Source organism: Hoplias malabaricus, chromosome 17 (genome assembly GCF_029633855.1).
Source record: "Hoplias malabaricus isolate fHopMal1 chromosome 17, fHopMal1.hap1, whole genome shotgun sequence".
Taxonomy (NCBI): domain Eukaryota; kingdom Metazoa; phylum Chordata; class Actinopteri; order Characiformes; family Erythrinidae; genus Hoplias; species Hoplias malabaricus.
This window is the reverse complement of record NC_089816.1, coordinates 14317933-14328211: the sequence shown is the minus strand read 5'-3', so window position 1 is coordinate 14328211 and position 10279 is coordinate 14317933.

The following is a 10279-nucleotide window of genomic DNA, read 5'->3' as shown; positions in this document are numbered from 1 at the left end:
CTGCTGAATGTAAATTAGTGCTTTGGGTGCGTGTGCATGTAATTCAGGATCTTTTAAAAATGTTTCCACTCTTCCAGTCATGGCCTCTAGCCTCTAGAGTCTTGGAAAACAGCCAGTGTTTTAGCCACACCCTTAAGATAAACTACAGGATTCTTCAGGCGAACAGATAAAGAAACAGGATGATGGGTGCCAAGGTTGGGCCCCTGAATGGAATCTACATACACCAAAGCTTTTAAGAGGAATGTTCTTCCATGACGTGAAACCACACATAGATATTGTGGCAAAATCCTGGTTCCACAAACCTTTATCTCCTACTGCTGTAATCTCTGCTCATTTCACTTTCTCTCATTGGACAAAATGAACTCTATTCTGTTCTCACACCGTAGATAAATGCTCCACTCTTAATACTAGTTATTCTTCATCTGGACAGTCTGGGACACATTCTGTGTTTGGATAAACTTTGAGGGGCCCATTTTAAGAGAGTCCAGTAGGTTTTTAATTAAACATTTCACCTTCAGTCTTTTGCTCTATTTATCATCCTTTTGATGCCCTCACTTAAATAATACATCCATAGACCACCTCGTTTTGCCTGTTTGGCATGGGCCCAAAGCATACATTTATTCATTCATTCATTCATTATCTGTAACCGCTTATCCAGTTCAGGGTCGTGGTGGGTCGGGAGCCCACCTGGAACCATTAGGGCGCAAGGCACGAATACACCCTGGTGGGGGCGCCAGTCCTTCACAGGGCAGCACAAATTCACTCACACACTCACATGCATTCACTCCTATGGACTGCAACACTACCTGCTGCACCACCGTGCTGCCCATCCAAAGTATACACTTGTTTAGAAATAATGCACTATCCCAGTTTCACATGGTTAACCAGTATATAATATTAACAATAAACATAGCTGCTGCTCCTATCGTTTATTACTGTTAAATGAATTATTTAATGAGCTTAACTACTTTCACATTTCTCTTCTTAGATTCAAACTGTTCATAAAACTGAAGCACCACAAATATCTATTGAGAAAAATTCATTTATTCATTGTTTGCAAGTGCTTATCCAGTTCCAGTTCAGGGCGCAAGGCGGGAACACACCCTGGATGGTGCACCAGTCCTTCACAGGATGACACACATACAAATTCACTCACACCCATGCACACTTTTTAAGTCGTCAATCCACCAACCAATGTGTGTTTTTGGACTATGGGAGGACACCGGAGCTATTGAGAAACATATGTACCTAAAACTAATTAATAACTGATGTCACATGTTAATGATTTATAACAAGGGTGGTGATTTCCTAGAAGGAGATGTCACATACTGGAAATGATCTGAATCATTCGTAAGAGTTTGTGATCAATGAGGATGCTGGTCCCTTTAATATTTCCAAAATAATTTGAGAAAGAACATGTTTGGTGAAACAGCATTAATTTTCAAAAGTACAATTCAGTAAGATCTTATTTAGATGATGTTTTCAAAGAACAATTAAGTTTTATTTATTTATTTATTTTTAGTTTGTTATTTTTATTATTATTATTTATTAGATTTTGCATATAATTCTGCATATAATATTCTGATAATCTAGTTCAGACATGACATTCTTTTGAAAAACTCTTGAGAACATGCGTGTCGATAATTGATGGGAACAACAGATGGCTTAACAAGTGCTTTAAAAGCATGAGGGAGTTATCTGAGCCACACCAAAACTCTGCCACAAAAAAGACCAACCATTATGCCTTTTATTTCATGCCGTCACACTTGAACCACTCTTTGACTGACATGACTAGACTTGAAAGATCTAATATCAAACCGTCACAGATAGTACAAGTAGCTGCCAAGAGAACAAGGGGCTAATTGAATATTCATGTTGCCTCAGAAAGCCTGAGAATTATGATATAGTGACAGATATCCAATGTGTACCACCCAGTGAGAAGTTGGCATGATTCTTAAAACCTGAGCAAACATGCTTACACAAATATGCTGTTTATGTAAATTCCCATGTGATGGGTGTTACTTAAGATATAGCTGCTTTATTTCTCCTCCAAAGGCACTTTTTACTATAATAATATTGTTTCTTCTATCATATAGTGCTGAATTTTATTTTCAGTGTTTGCTGTCCAAATATTGATGCTTCTACACAGATTATGTTTTAACATCAAACATTATGAAGAGCATTTCATAAAAAACACACCCAAAAAGTATTTGTTCTCTGTTAATGCTTAAAGAAGTAAAAGTTATAAACGGTTAAAGACCACTCTTTCACGTACTTAAACATGTCCACCCTTTCCCTTGAGACTGCTGCAATTTCTTTTCCAGTGATGTGCAATTTTCCTACAATATACAATCTTTAGAGTCCCTGGAATTTTCTGTCTATTTTAAAGTTCAAGTAATACCATTATAAATGAGAATAATCTAATTCATTTTCAGTAATTATGTCTTGCCAGATGCACATCCTTTCAGACCCTGTTGAGTGGTAAGTTATCTTCTCACATTGGAAGTATAAGTAGAATGTTGACATTCTGTGTAAATTGTGTAATGTCTGTGTTTTTGTGAAGGATTTTTTACACAAATTATATTCTGACCCAATATTGTTACTGGTTTTATGCTTAGGAGACTTTTTTGTTTTTAATAATTTTCTGTTTAATGCATTTCCTGATTTGGTGTTCTCTGGCTGCAGCACAACACTGCATAGAGATTTTGTATCACTGGTTGCTCTGTTTAATACATGGCTATAATTTCACAGCTCTTTTATTTTAAAGTTGTGATGTAATGCACATGCTGTCATGGATACATGATATGTTTCCAAGTACCAACATAATATAAATATGAGCTAGCTGAGCATATTCATTTCATGACTGATGGAGTGCTAGAAGATGGATTTGAAAATAATATTAGTTTTCTCTACCTACAGGTTCACAGTGATGCTATCAATTTAGATCCCGATAAAATCATTCTCTTTTGATGGAACACTTCATACATTCATTCATTATCTGTAACCCTTATCCAGTTCAGGGTCACGGTGGGTCCAGAGCCTACCTGGAATCACTGGGCACAAGGCGGGAATACACCCTGGAGGGGGCGCCAGTCCTTCACAGGGCAACTGTGGACTGTGGGAGGAAACTGGAGCACCCGGAGGAAACCCACGCGGACACGTGGAGAACACACCAACTCCTCACAGACAGTCACCTGGAGCGGGAACCGAACCCACAACCTCCAGGCCGTTAGAGCTATGTGTCTGCGACACCTACCTGCTGCGCCACCGTGCCGCCCTTGATGGAACACTGTAATATGTAAATGAGACATTTCTTTCTGTTGTGTTTAAATAAAGGCTTCAATTTGACCATAGCACCAAACCCTCCCTTGATTAAACGTACTCCAAGTTGGCAGATCCTGCACAAGTCTAATCACATTCAGAGATAAATGTGTCCTTTCAATTCTTTAAGATAAAAACTGTGAATGGCACTGAACAGTTAAATAACAATGGCCAGTATTTCTTAAACAACTTTAAGGAAATTATGTCCTGTGATACGTGGAAGACCTGAGCAATTATTCCTATCAACATGAAAGTATGCCATCTATTTTGTTTGCATTTTTTGGCTTAGTACTGAGAAATAATGGTGTGTTACTCATCCCAAATGGGCCAGTGATGAGAGATCCTATTTAAATCTGAATGGCAGGGAACTAGAGTTAACTATGTTGTCTTTATGCAGTGCCTCTCAGCACCGCTCGGGTGTCGGGCGTGTCCCCGCTGCGCCCCCGCTGGGCAGATCATCCTTAGCTCTGGGACCCCAGAAGAGGTGCAGTGCCTTTTCTCCCTCCATCTCTGACTCATTTGACCCTTTCACTCTCACACGCCTACACAGCATCCCTCTCTTCTCTCCTCAGCCTTACACAGTCCCTCTTTCTTTGAAAGGTTATAAAATTTGTTTGCTTCCTTGTTATTTAATGCTAAGAGCATAACAGGTTTCAAATTACAATTGAACAGTATAAAAGTACATTATGATTTGACTTGTTCTGCTGGGTGATGTGTGTTGTAATAAAGATTATTAAATACTTTGTTTGAATATAATATCATTTAATATGGTAACATATTTTTATCTTGTTTAAATTTGTAGTTTTATTTTTATGTTTTTACTGCAAATGGGACATTTCATTATCTCTCTCTTCATCCATTGCTTTGGAAAAACTACCGGCTCCTGAGACCCCACCCCCTCCACCCCAACACCACCTTTTCTGCGTAGGCTGCTGAAGGGACCATGGCGTTCTCCATTTCAGCCTCCTGTCCAGAAAGAAGTGGCTATTGGGAGGTGCTGGAGGAGGCCTTTCACAGGAGTATTAGAGAACAGCGCCGGGCCCTGATAAGCCTCCAGTTACGGCCTCCAGGGAACGGGCTTGTCCGCCTCCGCTCTCCACCTGGGGGCGAGGGCTTTCTCTGTCACTACGGGGCAGGGCTTTGTAAAAAGGGCAAAAAAAAAAAGTACGCAACACAAGGCATCACAAGGCTATTGGTGGGAGCTATTAGTAACCTTAAACCACATGACCTGTGACTAAGGTCCTGTGCCCATTCCCACTGCAGTGGAAAAAAAAATACACAGTTTAAATTTATAAAGACCTTTGTCACACATTCAAAAGTGAGGGATAATGCCCTTTTTTGTTAATGTATGCACTGTCACAAGAGAGGCAGGCATTCAGAGGACGAGCTTTTAGTCTCATCTGCCTGGGCTCTCAGCCTGCCCACACAGACACTCACACAGCACTCCGGCTGATGATGAGAGAGCCAGAGAGAGAGAAAGCAGTGTCAAGGGGTCTGAGACATAGACAGTTATGCAAGTAAAAGTTCCATTTATATTTTCCCACACGCTAAAATCCAATGTTCAACACCTGAAAAGGTGATTAAGGTTAATGTAGTCTGGCAGCAGACAATTATGCATATTAGCATATATAAAATAAGGATAAATGCCTTTTTTTCCCAAGAGATAAATTAGCTGTACTGCTTGTGTGTGTGTGTGTGTGTTTGTTTGTTTATGCTTATCCAGTATATAACATTTTGTAAATAAGATCAAAATGTAATAATGGTGTGGTTGTTTTTAAAAATTATTATTATTTTTTAATTTTGCACAAGAAGGTACAGCGATCACAAACAATAGAAAAAAGAACACAAAAATAAGAGGAAAAACAAAACAAAACAAAACAGCCCAAAGTAGTTTCCCTCACCCCTCAGGGTGACTGTCTGTGAGGAGTTTGGTGTGTTCTCCCCGTGTGTTTCCTCCGGGTGCTCGGGTTTTCTCCAATGGTCCAAAAACACACGTTGGTAGGTGGATTGACGACTCAAAATGTGTCCATGGGTGTGAGTGGATTTGTATGTGTGTGTCACTCTGCGAAGGACTGGCGCCACCTCTAGGGTAACGTTCACAATTGAAAGAAAAAAATTTAATAAAAAATAAAAAAACTAAACAAACAAAGCTTCTAATAATTACAAAAACACTAAAAAATTCAGGTGAGGTTTCCTCTGCATTTGCTAGTTCTCCACTTTGGTTGTGGATACCTGTCGAATGTGTTTACAAAATTCTAGGTGCTATGGAATTAAACACCTCGAGTTACAAACGAGTTTCTGAGGTAATTAAAACACGGAATAAAAACTAACAGATGAACTAACAAACAACAGTTTCTCCTCAAACATACTATTCCACCTTAAACTACTTTCTGGATGTAAACAAACAACCAAATCCCTTTCACTGTGTATTGGTTAAATGCAGAGATCAAATAAAAAAAATCCTTATCAGAAGTTATGTAGGGTGGTACGACGGAGTTTTAGGGCCACAGCGTTGAAAAAAAAAAACAAGATTCCGTGATTAACGTCAGAATTCCGAGAAAAAAACTCGGAATAATTCTGTGAAAAAAATCTCGGAATAATTCGCTGCGTGTAATGGAGCAGACACAGTGTAACAGTGTAGAACTCCGGCGCCCACGAGGCTCCATCGCGTTACGGCTCGGACTCGTACAAAAACGTAAAGCCTTTATGAATCTCAGTCAGGGGCTGCGTCATGTCTGTGAATGCGTTTAATAAATAATTCATGCATAAGGCTTTAGTTTTTTGTACGAGTCCGAGCCGTAACGCGATGGAGCCTCGTGGGCGCCGGAGTTCTACTCGCTCTGTATCCATCATTTTCGTGATCATTAATTGTATCTTGAAACATGCCCTGGGTTCGTGCACCGATTCAGGGTTTAAACACTAATCACACTGTGGCCCTGATGTGGAAGAGAAGAGTGTTTATTCCTGAAATCTATACCATAGCATAACTTAAGCAACACGTTGCGTTCCACAGTTACACTGTGTCTGCTCCATTACACGCAGCGAATTATTCCGAGATTTTTTCTCAGAATTATTGTGGTCCTAAAACTCCGTCGTAAGGGTGGTGTTACATGAGCTTACGTTTATTCTGTAAGAGCAGGACATATATAGTTTGCCTGGTATATTATGTTTTACCAATATCTACGAGCAGCGCTTACCTTGACTGGTGAGCATAAATATTAATAACATAAATATTTATTAATGTTCATTTCTTGAGAAAAGCAAACAAACAAACTAATAAAAACAAGTAAACTGGCTCTAATTGAAAGCGTTAGCAGCTGAAGATGTTGGAAAGGCTCTGGGGCATTATGGGAAATGTCGTGCATTTGCGTGAAATCAATGGTAGTTCTACCCAGGATAAACTTATACCACCGTAAATTTAGTGCGGAACAGCAACATTTTACTGGGGCACATGCCATAGTAAATGGTGTCTTGTGACGACTCTGGACCGGGAATAAGTGAGTTACAAGCCAATTTTATGAGGTGCTTCCCATCTAAAACGGCATGTATCATACAATAATTGTTTAAACTTTTAATCAACATTCTGACACCTATGGAGGACATGGACATTTGGTCGATGTTGGTTATAAGGTTGCGTCAGTTTTCAGTTACAAATATTGACAGATGTGCTGCAGGATAGTTAATCATCATGGTGCACATTACCAAAACACTATATCGTATTTCAAGAGTTAATTTGTTAATCGTTTGTTGATTTTACTCCAGTCTTGCTCCAGTTTTACCTCTACATTTGTCTTTTTTCTAACAATCCACATTCCTTACTAGCTTCCTAGGTTACTAGCTTCCTCTCTGGCCACTGTTAGTGTTACTAAACCCTTAGCATAACATAAGAAAACTGTGGCAAGACTATAGAAAAACTTTATTTTCAGGCTTAATATTATGATTTAAACAACTTAATATTCTTGCATAGATACCAATAAATCTTCTTTTCTACGGAAGGTTTTCTTTTTATTAATAAAAAAAATGTATCAATCATCAACAGTACAACAACTATTCACTCCAATACCTTGTGGCACTGAGGAACAATACTCGAAAAAAAATACTTGTTCTAGTTATTTATTCCATTGCTACTTGCTTGATCTCTAAGTGCAACTGGCATTATGAATAAACAAGTATAAATACTCCGAAATATATGTCAATAAAATTGTTACTTTCCTGCTAAATTCCAATGTGTGTTTGTTTTGTTGATAATGTTTTGTTTGTTAGACATCACAGGACTTTCTATGTTTCTGTTTCTCTGCTTAACTGTACAATTTGTCTCCTCCTGGGGCGAGAACAACAGTGCTGGAATGTCATAAAAGCCCATTAGTCTCCAGAAGCGAGTGCAAGGGCCAATGTTTATAGCGAGCAGTATCCTGCAGGGCTATTTATAGACCCAGTGTACATGTGCAGGGCATTTAGATCCTGTCCAATGTTGATTACTCCCTTTGACCCCAAAGAGGAGAAATGTATCACAGTGAGGAAGGCGCTACATGCTAAGTTAGGTTAATGGTGCACTCATTTAATGTGACTGTTTGGCTCAAACAAATGGACAGACTGTAGGACATATGGTCACTGTTATATGACCTCAAAGACTATAAGGTTAGTGCTATTAATAATTAAGGTCACCCACAATGGATGAGGCAGGGTAATAATGGGATTATTTGAGTACAGCTCACAGTTGGTTTAGTGTAACTGTTAGGACATTAATAAAGTATGAACAGTAGTCAGTGACTATCATCTGCATCTTGTTTCAGAAAGGACAGTTTTGTTCCTGTCAAGTGACAACCATGGAGATCCATACAATGGAAAAAAAAAACATATGTTTGTGCTCATCTGCAATTATGGGTATTATAATAATTATTATTGTAGCAGAGATGAAGATAACCTGTTCTCCATTGTTTGTGCATTTTTATGACCTGGCACACCACAGCAGTTACAAAGGCTCAGGAACACCCCACCCACTGCATGACTGGAACACATAAATGCAAGGGAGTCTTTGGAAGAAAACACATGGGGACCATGAGTACGGCAAAGCACATAACCACAGGCCTGAAACCAAAAAATAAAGCAAATTCAGGGGTGCAAGGCTCCATACTCTTATCACCCTTAGGGGCCAAGGCAGTCACCATATTGCTCATCAGTCTTAAAGCATTAACCAGTAGAATGAGAGACGCAGGTGCAGTCGTACGTGAGCCCACAGACACAATGCCTAATGCTAAGTGTGAACTAAAGGGGTTTAAAGTTAGAGTACTAGGCTGTGTAGCTCTTGCAAGTGCTTTTTTGTGGCATGGAGAAGCTCCATCCCATAATCTGCGGATGAGTTGGAGTGGCCTTTGTTATCCAAAAGCAATCATCCATCTTCAGAACTCAACTTCACCAGTGCTCTTGTCGATGCAATCATGTGTTCAGAAAAATGTTCCAACATGTATTGTAAATTGTTCTCAGGAAAAAAAACTATAGAGCTTGCTAATGCAGCCAAGTATTGGGGAGTGGGCTTGGGGGTAATTTCAGAAGAATGAATATAAAACTGTCTAAAATTCTTGAAAATATAGTGTGTTCTCACATCTTCTGCTCTCACACGTTACCAGTTACGGGATGAATTAATGAGTAGCTGTGTTCAAAAAGATGTTGTCAGAAACAGAAAAGTTGTTGCTTTTGCCAGTTGATTGCTTTTGATTCCTTCAAATGCTCTGAAGAATGTCCAAAATGTCTGCCTAGCCACACACACACATTTCTTCCCTGCTCAGTGTTATAAGGACCATTTTAATATCCTTAAGTAGATAGAAATGTGATACTGCTTTTGTCAGCTGAAACATATCCGTTTTTAAGGGGTCACAAAGAAGACCCTAATAACAGGTACACACATATTTTAGCAATTCAGTTATTTATGGACTGACATAAATAAGGAATAAGGCTGTTTCTAAGGTTACAACAACATGGCATAATCTAAAATAAAATTAACAAAATCCATCTAAATTAGCATTGTAGCAAAGCACGATTATAGCAAAACATGTAGCTTAGGAAACTAGTAATGCAGGAATTTAGCATTATAGCTGAGAATGTAAATCCAAGCCATAGTCATTTTGGATAAATGAACTTTATTCACATCTCATACATATATTTTCATCATATGCATATATTCATATAAAAATACACAATACAGTAGACTGTTACCCAGGTATCAACTGGGCCACAATTACTTATTTGCTTTTTGGCACCCTGACTATCTTCCTGACTAAGAGCCTTTTTTGTGACCATCCAAACATGCAGGAATATGAAGCTGGACTTGAATACAGCTGATGGGACGTGCCGATCATCATACGCCCTCATTCAGTTTCTGTTCTCCTTCCTGGGCTCTTACGTATCCAACATCTTGTAGAGTATGTGCTGATCTAGGTTTGCCTTTTATGTCCATGTAGTGGATGATGATACAGATGGGGGCTTCTTCTAGTTCGTGTATTTGATATAGAAACATAAAAACCCAAAGAGCAGTTTTTCCAGGCCAAAGATAAAAATGACAAGAGATCAAGTTCTCAGAGGCCATTACTGAGCTGTATATTCATGAAGGGTATTAGGACAGTGGTGGTCATTTCTGTGGCATGTTGAATACTGTCCACAGGTTTCAAGTTCTGAGGCTCTTAGGCGGCTAGAAAAACGGGGAATGCCATCATACAATGTTTCATTCACAGCTTCAGCCTGTTTCCACACATATGAGTCAAATAATAGGTAATAATGTTATGTCTGTTGAGCTTGACTTATTAAAATGTCTGTGATGATTAGTATTCTGGTACAACTTTCCCCCTGTATTCTGGTATGACCTTTATCTTGCAACTGGCACAAGAGTTCTGTCATTCTGCTATTTTTCTCTTTTCATGATTAAATGAAACCTCACATAACTGTTGACGTCCAACAAGCGAGT